The following is a 13,710-nucleotide window of genomic DNA, read 5'->3' as shown; positions in this document are numbered from 1 at the left end:
CAAACTTTTAGAATAGGTGTGCTGCTTAGCGCTGACAGAGCTGTGATCAGCTATTCAGGTCACTTGAAACAGGCACTGACAAAAGCTTTACAGTATACTTCGTTCTGGATTCTGTCGATTAAAAAAGCCACAAACTTCTGTTATTTTAAAAAGAAACTGTGCTTCAACAGGAGTGTTTTGTCTACCTATCCCTTTACTAAGTGTGTGGTAGGTCCTGCTGTTTCATCGCCGTGTAAGGCAGAGAAAAAAGGAATGATTTTATGTGGTTTTTAAAAACTGTCTGAAAAACAGATTCTTTAAAATAATATTCTATTCTATAGTTTTGGGTATGAGAAGTGGGATTTTGTTTCATGTTTATAGTAGTTTTAAGCCATAGAAGGTAAATTATTTACTGTTTGAAATATGGTTTTTTTGTTACGATAAACAGCTCTGGCACAAGAAGTGCTGGGTCAGCGCTAGTTGGTTTTCCCTCGCATGCAAGAAAATCGTTGGTTAACATTTGTAAGTTATGAAATTTTGATGATTCTGGAATTGGGACAATCTGAGTTTTACATGTACTTCACATATACAGGAATACGTATATTCCCATGTATGTTTTTTTTTCTAGTTGTAACACTGATTGTGTCAGATACATTATGTTAGAGGGCTAAAAATAACTTCATGATCCTTCTAGAAGACCTTATCTTTTAGCTATTTTAAAGCCAATGTGATTTTTATCCTACCATGAGGAGAACCCAGCCCAATCTTTAATGCCTCTGGAATACGCTTTATCAAATTAAGATCCCAAGTCACTACACAAATCTCTTCTTGACAGAAATTTCAGTTCCAAGGTAGATGAGAGAAAATCTTATAGATGGCATCACCTGCACCAAAATACGGTGTTTATGGTTAATTTTTCCTACAGAAGTGGTTTATACCTGTTGGATTCCAAGTTCTGGGTAAAACTGGAGAAAACAAACTGAAAACACCTCACCTTTTTCCACACTAGTAATTAAATTTTGAAATTCTGCCTTTGGACATTCCTACCTTCCCTTTCCATTGCTTTTACAAGCAGTGTTTTGTTCTTGTAAATATCTTTAATAAAATAGTTTTAGGTAAATTTTGTCCTCCTCATGATCTAGTGTAGCAAGATTCATCCATTCTTTGTACATTATTAATCTTGACAGTTTCTCATATTTAGAAGAGATCTTTTTGGGCTGTGACACATGAGGATAGGCAGTGCCCTCAGTTCTCCCTTACCCTTGTAATCAGGGTTTTGCAATTACGCAATTATGCAAGGAAGAGAATTATTATAACATCTCCTCAAATATGATGCCAAGGTTAATTTCCTGGGCTGAGAAACTTTCTTTAGGGGCTGAATGTACCTTTGTAGCTTAAGGCTGAATTTGGAGATGCTGCAAAAAAAGCGCTTCATTTCAAGGTGGTAAAATTACCTGAAATTGTAGGTTGGTAGATTTATTTCTGCTGTATGGTTATCTGAGGGCATGGGTGCCGTGTGTACCTTGACATTTAATATGGTACACTCTGGGCTGACCATTATCAAACACAGGATGATACCAGAGGCCCCAGGGCTATAAATGACTCGCATTTATAGTCAATGGCTGGTTGTTAAATCAAAGCAACCTGGAGAGCAGGGTATAACCAGTTTTAGAGGTAACAAAGTGAACAGAAAAAGTATCCAGCAGTGAAAAACCAGATGTTACATGGACCTGCAGACCAGTGAAGAGAGGATGAGTAACTCGTTGCTCACCAGCGCCTCGTCACTGCCCAGGCTGTGCTGCTGCACGGGGCTGTTCCACCCCAGATGCAAGGCTTTGCGCTCACCTGTGCTGAACGTCAGAGCTGCCCAGCAGCCTGTTTCTCCAGCCTGTTCACATCCCTCAGAATAAGCCCTGCCCTCCATTTACCGCTTTCCCCAACTAGGTACCACCTGTGGTTGTGGACTGATGAATTGCAGTGAATGGTTTGAACTGATACATACCGGTGGGCACACAGATTTTTTTTTGTATGAGACTTACTAATTTTCACATGGGTAAATCTTATTTGTAGGCTGCTCCCAAAGAAATATGAAAATACCTTGAGCTTCTTCTGCTGTAATAGTTTGGATTCACATCTTGAGTTATTCCACTTCAATATTTGTATATAAGCGAGCCCTAGGGAGTTCTGCTTCATTCCAGGAGGCTCTTGCTGTTCCTCAGCTAACTCCTGCAATACACAAGTGCCGTATAACCAAAGGAAGGAGTATAAAGATTACTTGTAACAGTGGGAGAGTTGGACTTACAGGGGTGCCTAACAAGGAGCAATCAGACAGAGGGATGCCAGGCAGCTGGTTGCAGTCTGAACACGTATGTGGCTGTGGGGGAAGAAATTTGCAGGAAAAATGTCTCTGTGCAGGAGTTCTACACAAGTGACTTTAAAAAAAAATTCTTACAGTTTTTATTTCTACTTTAAGTAGAAAAAAGTGTTTGCCTTGCTGCCTTACAGTGACTGGAAGGACTTTTTAAATCCTAGCGTATCTTTTTTTCAAGTTCCTCTGAAATTCTGAGGTTAATGCTATTTCTTGCAATGCAGAGATCTTACAGCAGCCTTGCAGTACGTGAAGGGGCCTGCAAGAGAGTTGGAGAGGGGCTTTTTACGAGGGCCTGTAGTGACAGGACAAGGGGCAACAGTTTTAAAGTGGAAGAAGGTAAATTTATATTAGATATAAGGAAGAAACTCTTTACTCTGGGGGTGGTGAGGCCCTGGCCCAGGTTGCCCAGAGAAGCTGTGGCTGCCCCCTCCCTGGCAGCGTTCAAGGCCAGGCTGGATAGAGCTCTGAGCAACCTGGTCTGGTGGAAGGTGTCCCTGTTGTAGGAATCTAGGTGGATCTAATAGAAAGTTTTAGTTGCCAGAGTTAATGAGTATTTGTTTTTAAAGTATAAGTTGAGAAGGCTTGTATTTTCTCTCCAAATACAGTGTTGTGCAAGTCAGCTGTTCTGCAGAAGTGTTTGATCTTGGCTTTCTCAGTTTTTTTCCCTTTTCCTTTGGGTGGAGGATGTGTCTGTATTGACTTCAGTGAAGTAAATACAGAACCTAAAAGTGAGAAAGGGGTCTGGATCAAGTTGTTCTGTAAACGTCCACTTAAATCTGTTTAGAAGTGTGAGTAACTGACGAGGAAAAATAAGTTTTGGTCAAAGAAAGTCTTAGAAGCTGCATTTCTGTCTTGGTTTTCAATTGTGATGTAGTAACTATTGATTGAACTATTAAAATTAATCAGTGTTAAACGTTATTATTTTGTAAATTTCAGTTTTACGAGTAGTTATTTACAGGCCTGTACCAACAGGTGCAAAAAACAATAGATAGGCAGGTAAGTAAAAAGTTGCTCTGAAATCCCGGTATTCCCTTACAGTTTTTCACTCTGTTTGACACTGCCAACAATTCACTGTTTCTCTTAGGACTCTCTTAGTTAATTTCGCATGGGGGAGTGATGTAGGAATTTGAAAATGGCTAAAAATTGACTTTTTCTGTACGTGGCCTGTTAAATATCTGAAACTGATAGCCCTGTTCACATAAACCTGCAAAAATAATAGTAAATACAGTTTTATTATTAATTCCCTCTTCTTTTAATTACTGATTTATTTATTACATAAATTACTGATTTATGACCAGAAAGCTATTTTAGATAGTGATACAAAAAACAATTATTATGCATTTCATCTGTGACCTAACAAAACGAAGTATACATTTAGGGCAGGAGGGGAGAAGCGCTCTTTCAAGTCTTGGGTTTTTCTGTAGTGCTCTAAGTGTTTCTAATTATGTACAAGTTACTCAAAATACATACCCATACTGTTCTTTTCTAATCTTGTTGTATATTTCGTATTCACGTGTTTTCCTCATCCTTCTGCTGTTAGCTCTTACTACCATATGCCTGTATTGTCTACTAACTTATATGCACATTAGTCTTTCAGTAAGAGTTTAGCTAATTTCTCGGCAGGAAATCTTTTGCTAACACACCGTAAAAAAGCACGCGGCCGTCAAGACTGAGCAGCATATCTAGACAGAAGTGTAAAGCAAAGTAGCTTTGGTTTACAGGGTTTATTTAATTCAACGACAAGTTTAACCTATCAGGGGAACAGTGGTGCTTACACTTTCCTACTATGAGCTTTGTGGTTAACTGCCAGCATGCTGCCATTGTCTTAGTTCTGAACAAACTAAAATCCATGGTGTTGGAGAAAGCAAGGTACTCAGAAAAGATTTATGGTGTTAGATTGGAGGTTATGTCTGCAACGGCAAGAATTGAGTACCTGTGTTGTGAAGCTGTGTGTAACCTATGCCATCTCCGTGCCTCAGGCAGTCGATACGCACTGGTAGCAGTCTTGCCCCTTAGCAGGAGAGCTCTGGACTCTGCATTTCGTCGCTGATGTGTGAAGAACCAGTTCTGGCCATTCCTCTGTAGGTCGTGCAGACAAGCTGTGGTGCGTGGCTGATACAAATGCGTGTATTCAGAACCAAAATTAATGCAGTAGCGTAGCTTAAAAAGGACATGTTGGTTAGAACTTCTTTCTGCAAGAGATAGTGACTTCCAGCAAGTATAACATTTTAAAAAGAGGAGATGGATAAATAGCAAAACCATGAGGGTGTGGCTTTCCCCAGCAGACTGCTGTCTGTGCCAGGAAACAGCTTTCCAGGAAAGGTCCGTCAGAGTGGGAAGGGGGTGGGGTCTCATGCTGGACAAAATATGTGCAGGCTTGTGTGCATGTGGTGGCTCAAGGAAGCTGTGAAACTTTCTTCTGATGATGTGTTCGGTTCCTGACCGTTGGCTAATTGCAGCTGGTTTCAAGCTTTGAGGTGAAGTTTCATTTTGTGGAAGGAAGCAAGATACTTGACTGAACCCTAACAACTTGGAATGAATTCTAAAGATTATTACCAATGAGATCTACATGTTTATTAGATTTCTATTTTCTAAATTTATATTGAATTTATCTTGCTATCTATCTAATAATGATTTTCAGGAGTTTATATCAAGAAAAAAAGGAGTGTTTAAGTTAATACAATGGAAATTAATTTCTTGACTTGATCTTCAAATGTACATGGCCAATTTATTAAGTCCTTAGCTGCAAAAATAAATAAATTGCTGTAAGTATATAGATCAATGCAGAAAACAAAGTGAAAAATAGAATACAAAATGTTTTACCTGTTGATTTATGGATTTTTGTCTTGCTTTGATACATTTAAATAACACGTCAAAGAAAACATCTGCTGCAAAGTCATTGGAAAGTGGAACCAAAATTAAATAGTGTAAAAGTAGTGGAGAAAGTGTGATTAATGTTGTCAACACAGAAGCTTCAAACATGAGAAATTTTAACATATGCTTAAGATTGGTAGTCAAAGAACATTTATGGAAGACAAATTATTTATTATTTTATTATTTAGTATTATGTTTGACATAAGGACTTTGAGCAGTTAAGAGCCTGACTATGCTGCTCCTACTCAAAATTTAGGAGTACTCGTTTTGATTTCTAATAGAGTGAATGAATGGTCATTAAATTAGTCTAGATTTATCTGTATAAATCTTTTGTTGTCATGGTTTTTATGTGTATATATGCTATGCATATGTACAATAATTTGAATTTGTAGGCTTTATATTTAGGGGTCATAATCAAGTTATATGTGCCTTTTCTTTAGGTTGCAAAATTGTTATGGAATAGGGTTATGCAAAATGAAAGGACAGGTTATTACGAGTACACTCGAGTATACTCAGCAGTCAGTGTTGTGTATCCTGCAAAATGAACCTGCAGACTTGGCCAGCAGAAAAGCAGAGAAGTGAGGCTGCTAGGTGCTCTGATCCAGCATCCGTGTTTTAAAAAAGTGCTTTACAAATATTTTAGAGTATGTCATTTTGGACTATTGAATTTGCATCTATACCTTTGTAGCGGGAGAAGATCAATATCTGAATATTTGTATTTGGAATATATTTGTCTTTTCAGAGTTATGTTGGTGATACATTTGCCTTTATTTTTGTGAAGTGATCAACCGACCAACATTTCCCTTATCACATTAGGAGGCAGTGATGTATGTGTGGCAATTTTCCTAAGACATTAAATACAGAGATTTCAGTTACTGTATTAACGTAATAAAGATTCCTCTTCTGGATTTTATCACCAGATTTCTCTACCATAATCCAAAAATCAGATCTGCTTTGGGCCCCCAAGTTGTGGCCACCTGACGGGTGCTATGTTTTCCCCGTCTCAGCTCACTTTCTGCATATTGGCATAGACATTTATGATTCAGAGGACTGCTGCACAAGATTATGATTCTCTCAAGATTTCCCCTTGCTAAAACACATTGAAAAAGATATTCTCCTTTAGAGTCTGTCCTTTGTGGGGCTGTGTGACAACTAAATCCATAAAGAGACAGACTTTGCTAAATTGTTCATCCTTTACTTTAGACAGAACAAGAGAACTATGAATCTATGCAAAATAAGAAACACATCTGTGGAATGGCAAAAGCAAACCCACCTACAGGATATTCCGTACTTCAGTTTCTTAACTCCAGTGTTGGAATTCAGACAGTGTTAGTTCCTAAGTTTTTGACTTTTATTCCTGCAGCATAGATTTCTCTTTTATGTCATTATCTCCTCTTTGACTCAAGCAGCCAGCTTTCTTCAGCCCAGCATATATTAGGATGTAATATCATTCATTCGGTGTTGCTTCAGAACAGTATAATGTAAAATGAATATCTGTCCACAAAGGGGATTATTCAAGACTTGAGAAAGTCTTTGTGGATAACAGATGACTTCAGTTGGCTTTGGGCTCTGCCTGAAATTTTAAAAAGATAAAATCTTTGATGACCAGCCAAATCATAGAATTAAGGTTTCAGAAAGCAACAAGTGAAAGAAACATTTGTGGAATGAGAAATCGGGTACTGTGTGCTTCGTTCAGCTGTGACCAGTGAGTCAATGCCCGTTTCTGCTTCATTACGGCGTTGTGTTGAAGTGTGTTGGTTTGGGGCTGTGTTCTCCCACCATTTTGCCTCTCTGATCCATTGCTAGTTTTAGCTGTAACATAGTTTAAAAGGCAGCACCATCCCCTAATCTATACTGTCAGATCACTGCTGCTGGGAAGTTTTCTTTATCGGGGGCCGACTGTGGTAATCGCATCGGACATGGTAATCCGAGACCTGGGCTGGGCACTGGGCGTTGAAGTGAGCGTGAAGCGATATGAAAGCCCTGTCCAGTCTGGTCTGTCACGTCTGTAGCTTTGTTGATCTTAAAGCTGGTTCAGTGCTTCGTTTGGTGAGAGGGTAATAGCTGCGTAGGTACAACTGTGGCAAACTGCCGCTGTCTGGGTGTCAGATGTGTTTGACCGATGCTTACCTCCTTGATTTCTAGTTTTTTCCTCTCAGCACAGATCTGGTTCCCAGCTGGTGTCAACAGTTTCCTCACTGGGCAGCGCTTTTGTATTCTGCGTATTTGTCATCCAGACAGAGGGACTGTGGAGATGCTTGAACTGACATGGATGCGTGACACCACAGCTCAGATTCATACTGAATGAGCTCCAATTTTTCCTTAATATTTATTTTATTTGCAGCCAAAAGGGCAGCATATCCCTGAATATGACGCAATTCTGTCCTTTCTAAAAAAAAAAGTTATTTACACATACATTTACTTCCTTATGCAAATATATAAACATTCATGTAATTAAGATAGAAGGTTGATATAAAGAACTTTTTTACTTTTTTATATAATTTAAAAACACTTTCTTTGGCTATATGTTGCTGCTCAGTTTTACAACTTCAGGCCCAAACGAAAAGAAGTTTAATTCACCTTTACCCTTATGAATTCCTTAGATCAATGCAATTTTTTAGTGAAAATCTCATAATAGAACTGTGTGTCAGCTACATTTTTTTCAAATCTTTTATGAGAACTGTAAATAAAACCCATTGCATCAGAAATCCTAATCAGTATAATATTTTTGCTTATTAATTCAACTTGATTTTATATGTGCAGAGGTTTTTCATTCATTGCATATTTATAATTTTTAATAAAAAATAGGATATGAGATAGTTAAAAGTAGAACTGCCACGTGTTTGTTTCAGAAATAGAAAGAGTTTCATGATTCCATCTGTCCTACTGATAATATTTGGAAAAGTGTTCTGTTTGAGTTCATCCACTTGCCAAACAACTTAGTGTTTCCTTCTTAGAGCACTTTGTTACTGGATTGTAAGAGTCATTTTTGTTGATAGTTTGAGAAGTTTGGATACAAGCCTCTGAAGTCTAAATAATCATTGGGTTTTTGTTCATAAAGAAGCACATTTAAAACACTATCTTTTCAGGAAATCAAGGTGAGGAGGTCACCAAGGTTCAGGAATATAGTGTGTATATATATATACACACACACACACATTCTTGGCTGATACTGAAAGCATTTCTGTCACCGTTTTTGAGATCGCTATGATGATAGTGCTGAGAGGCCCCAGCTGAGACCAGAACCCTGTCGTGCCAGATATTGTACAGCCGCAGAGTAAAAAATAAACAGCTGAGAAGAAACGTCAGCAGAGATGCTTTGTAATCGTGGGACAGCAAGCATATTTATTTGTTAGCAAATATCCCAGTGGTTATAAAGTAGGTTTCATAACGCCTGCTTCAGTGGTTTATTCCTATGCGTATTAATTTGTATCTCCATTTCTGTAAAACATTTCTGTGTTCTTCCTGCAGTTGGGTGAGGTTCTAGCTCTGCTGCCTCTAGCTGGAAGGACGGGTGAAAGACTCTTTGCAGAGCCCCTGCAAACGGGACCGAATGGTGTACAGCAGTCAGCCCGCCAGCCCCGAGAGCCGCTGTGCCGTGCTGCGGGGGCCGTCCTGGCCCTGCGGTGGGGAACTCTCACTCCTAGAACTGAGCTCACTCGAGCAGTCCATGGTGCCTCTCTAGCGTGAGAAAGAGCAGGATGATCCTTTTTTTTTCTTCTTTTTTTTTTTCTTTTCAGAAAAGTAAAACCATTTGAACAACTGTCAGCAGGCATTAAAAATATATGTCAGAAATGATATTTCTGTGTGGACAAATTCTCAGTTCCTGTCTAGTTTCCCTCCCTACCCCCATCATATTATACTTTGAGGAGTGATTTAGTTGCTCATGCTTACAGACCAGCTTCCAGTTAGGCCATGAGTAAATAAGCAACCATGTATTTCCAGAGTTTGGCATATTGCTGTATTTGCATTTCGCTCCTGCTTTAGAAAAACAGCAGTTGCTACTCTGAGGCCTCTGGAGATGTCAATCTAGTGTATGGCCATAGGGAAGGTTAGTGCGTTCATCTTCAAGATGCGCTGCAGAGTTGAGAGGGTCTGGCAGTTTTCAAATACAGCTTTGCTGATCATTTCAACTGACCTGGCGGTGTGAGAACACCGGTGCTGTGAGCATTGGCTCTGCTGCGCCGTTTTCCTCGGGAGGACGTGGAACAAAACTGGAGGTCAAATGTTGGAGACATGTCAGTGACTGGAACAAAACTCTACAAAGAACTGACTACAGCACTGATGGTCACATTTTTGTCCTAAGGTTTATAGCTTCTCTTTTTGGTACCTGTGGATGTTTTCTTGAGAGCGCTCTGTTGCTATGTTTTTTTTTGAGATTTGGTTTGATTTTCTTTCATTTTGTTTCACTCTGGTTGGGATATAAGTGATGGCTCTAGGTGAACCTTCTGTCCTTTAGAGTGAAGAAGCTTACATGAGAAGGTAAAAGCATATTTGTATTCAAAGTAGTAGTTGATTATCCAGTGTCATAGCTGTTATGAGTGGGGAAGTTAGAAATTAAGCGTGTCGAGATTCAGAGTTTCCTTGTTTCCAGCTCCCTAAAGATACCAAAGGTTTTGCCTTCCAAGGGCTGAGCTTTCATAAGATGCAAACTTGAACCACAAGTTTTATAGTGTCAAAGTAGAAAGAAGAGTTTGAGGAAGAAATTTTTTTTCGTATTATTACTCTTTTTAAATATCTACCTACTTCCCCATTTTCCAGGCTTGCAATGCTCAGTGGCTTCGCAGATTGCCTGAATACTCTTAGGCCTAAAAATAATTCTTTCCACCACTTTTAAGGTCTGCTTGTACATCTGCTCCAGGTTCCTTTCCACAGTGTCTCCTTAGGGTCTTCACTGCGTTGCAAATCTGTCCTTACCCAGCTGACTTTCCGCTGGCTGTGCCTGCCCTGCATGTGCTCTGGAGAGGGGAGGTGCAGTCCGGGCTCCTTTCAAAGGGTTCCTAAGGACACTGGTCCAGCAAGGAGGCAGTCCTCTACCTGGCTGCCCAAGACTCTGCTTTAAGAGGAACAACATGTAATAAATAAAATCGCCTTGATATTTTGCTTAGATACTTTGTTCCCAGGATCTTATCTGATTGCTGGCGTTATTGGGATTAAAGAAGTATCACAGAATCACAGAATCACAGAATAAAAGGTAAAAAAGGTAGTGGCCACAATAAATGCTTTTCAGTGTACTTCCTACACAAGTACCGTAATTTGATGGGCAGAGAGGATCATTACCCTCAGATGTTTCCATTGCAAGGTTAAAAAGTTTTGTGTAGTTCTCGAGCAATCCACAGCTGGAGTCTATTATGAAGGTGCTTAAAAAGCATTTCTACAGTACAGTTTGTTTAACTACTGCTTTGAGTGCTTTTAGCTGTTGCAGATGTCTGTGAATTTTAAGGAAACTGAAACATCATCTTCCTCTTCACTTCTAATATGAAGATTAAAGATAAATATTAAATTCAATGTTTTACGCTTTAAATGTGTACACAATAATTAAAGTGCCAGCCAATGAATGAAGTTACTTAAATTTCCCACTTGGTAAAATTACTCTTAGAAGTAAAGTAATTTATGTCAGTGTTGGGGTACCAATGTTCATGTTTCAGTACAGCCGAACACCCTCTGATGAGTAGATACTTGTTTGGTGAACATCTTTTAGTACATGTGCCTAGAAACCTAAATGGCTGCTTTGATCTCAAAACTTGCCTAACGTTTACCAGGTTTCTGTTGAAGGAAATCTGTTTCAATATACTTGTTTAGTACATAGCTGCTAAAATTTATGTTGGTCAAAAGCAGCTGGAACAATAAATGGTGTAAAGTAATACAGCTGAAGTTTGTCTATTATTGAGTAGCCACAACAGGTTTTCAGTGACAAATACTTGGTAATGATTATTGTATAACAGAAATTTCTAAGGCATGAATTCTTTAAAGGTATTCATAGCATTGTGGAAAAAAGTAATTAAGCATTACATTGCAATAAAGAACACATCTACGCTGAGCTTAATCTAATAGTTTTGAAATACACTAAACACCTAGTTTGTAGCACCTTGAGGACTTGTAACAACTTCTGCTTGCCTGCTTGTTTATTGGAGTGTTTGATTTGGAATGAGTTTCTTCTAATAAAAACCCTGGAGAAAAGACAGTTTGAACCTTCTAACATTTGCCTGGAATCCTGAAGAGACTTTGGAGACTGGAGTGGCTGTTTCATAACAATACCCTGAAACAGGAGATATGTTTCCTGTTTCCCATAGGTGGGAGCCTGTCAGCAGCTATTTCCATTCCAGCACTTTTCTTGTATCATATTCAAACTATTCACGCTTGAAATCAAGTGACTACATAATTGGAACAGCTTGGAATAAACTGATTGTCTGTCTGCTTTTTCTTTTCTAGCTACAGTAAGTAGATCCTATAAATACAAGAGTAAAGGAGTGGTGAGACTAAGAATCCCAGTTTCTGGTTATAAAAATAAGTATTTGTATAATATTAGTCAATCATTTCATAGACATGAAAGGAATTGCGACAAAACTGTGCTACAGTCAGCAGATCTTTCCTGTTTATATCTTCAGCTAACTTGGCTGTAAGCTTTCAGGCCACACCAAAGTAAAATTTCCTGCAGGTGACTTGTCTGCACCTCCCCAATATTTTAATTCTAACACGTTCAGAAAGAACAAATTTGATATTTATCAGTGTATCAGTTCATTTGCCAGTACTGCCTTAAGACCTGAAATATCTTACCTACTCGTCGATATGTAGACTACCTAAAATATAGGGCTTATGTTTTGTACAAAGCTCAGGACCGAGGGGTAGGGACTACTTGATTCTGTACATTTGACTAATTGCGATTCCATATATTGATGCAAATCCATATCTTGAACCTTTCCAACAGTTTATATATAGCACTTACTTTGTGCATGGATGTAGGCAAACTTCTGCGTGTTACAAATCAAATACATGGAATGAAATCCTGTCTTCAGTCAAGATAGAAGACTCTTTTGCATCTTGGAGAAACTGATTTTTCCCATTTGTTATTGCCTACATTTTTAATGCTTGATTTTTTTTTTCCCCCCCTTCTTTGCCTTAATGTTCACGAAGGATAAATGGTTATTTGGAATGGGAGCTTAAAGTTCAGAAGAACTGGAATCTGTTACTGTCTTTGTTACTGACTAGTGATATTTTGGGGGCCGTGTAACGCCTTCACAGGCAGCATCCTTTGCTGTAAAATGGAGCTAATCCTGCTTTGAAAAGTAATGGAAGAAAAGTTCTGTCCTTTACAGAATGAGTGGCATTCTACTGGCATGCTAAGTCACCATGAAAAAATTACTAATGTTCCTAAAAGCAGTACTTGCTGTTTATGCTGTCAGATCTTCAGATAGTAACCACCAATTCTTGGAGCTTTCATGTGATTATCCTTTTTGCAAATTATTCTGTGAATTTACCAGTGTTTGGCATATTAAATAAATGCATATACATAATTTATGCTATTTTGAGCTAATATTTTATGTCCAAGTGTAGAGCTCAATATATATAGTGAAAAGTACACCTGTATTAGGAAAGAAACATGATTAAGTAGCATTCTTAAATGTAAAACAGCATTTAAATTGGGGTAGGTGTAATTTAATAACGCTGAAGGCAAGACTGATAAAAGTAGGGGAAGTAAAGTTTTTTCTTAGACATATTTAGTATATTTTTAAAGTACTTCTGTTACTGCAAACAGCAGGAAAAGACTTGGAGAGTTAAAATGGACTTGATATTTGTACAGCCTGTCATTTGTAAAAGCACAGTCACCTTGCCTGTAATTATAAGCGCCTCATTCTTCCTTAGTCTTTCAGAATTAAAGCAGCACCTCGGGCATTCCTGCTTCTTTTTTTTTTTTCTTTTTTTTCTTCCCTTTTTGTATCTTTATTTTGTGAATTGAGGCTTTAACCTTTCTTGAAATTTGTACTTTCAGAAAATGACCAAAACATTGGTCTTTCTGGAGGAATAAAGTACACGTAACTGAAATTTTTAAGGATACATGAAAATGATCTGACTGCAGTTTGTGGCTCGTAGACTAGGGAAGCTGGAGATCTACTTTGGCAGTGCTTAGAAGTGTTAAGAATCTTGCCATTAGCAACTCGGCAGTTTGCACATTAGACAAATAATTTGCAGTGCTCTGACTGAATCGTAGAGGAACAGTGACCTTGCACATGTTCATGCTGCTCTGGTGTTGCATTTAATCCTCACATGAGCAGATTTTTCTTGTTGCAGTGCTAAAATTTGTTCTCAGAAAAAAACTGCATAAATGTTCTTTAGGATGGGGACAATTTCAGTTTCAGATACGCTCATCTCTTCCTTTTAAGTGAGTAACTTTAATTGGAAGGAAAGACAAACCTAATAGTTTAACTAGAAGCACTCGTAATATTATTACTTTTTAAAAGGCACTGCTGCAATGAAGTGGCTTTAAA

The sequence above is a fragment of the Opisthocomus hoazin genome, chromosome 14, assembly GCF_030867145.1.
Source record: "Opisthocomus hoazin isolate bOpiHoa1 chromosome 14, bOpiHoa1.hap1, whole genome shotgun sequence".
NCBI classification, from domain to species: domain Eukaryota; kingdom Metazoa; phylum Chordata; class Aves; order Opisthocomiformes; family Opisthocomidae; genus Opisthocomus; species Opisthocomus hoazin.
Note: the sequence above shows the minus strand (reverse complement) of the source record.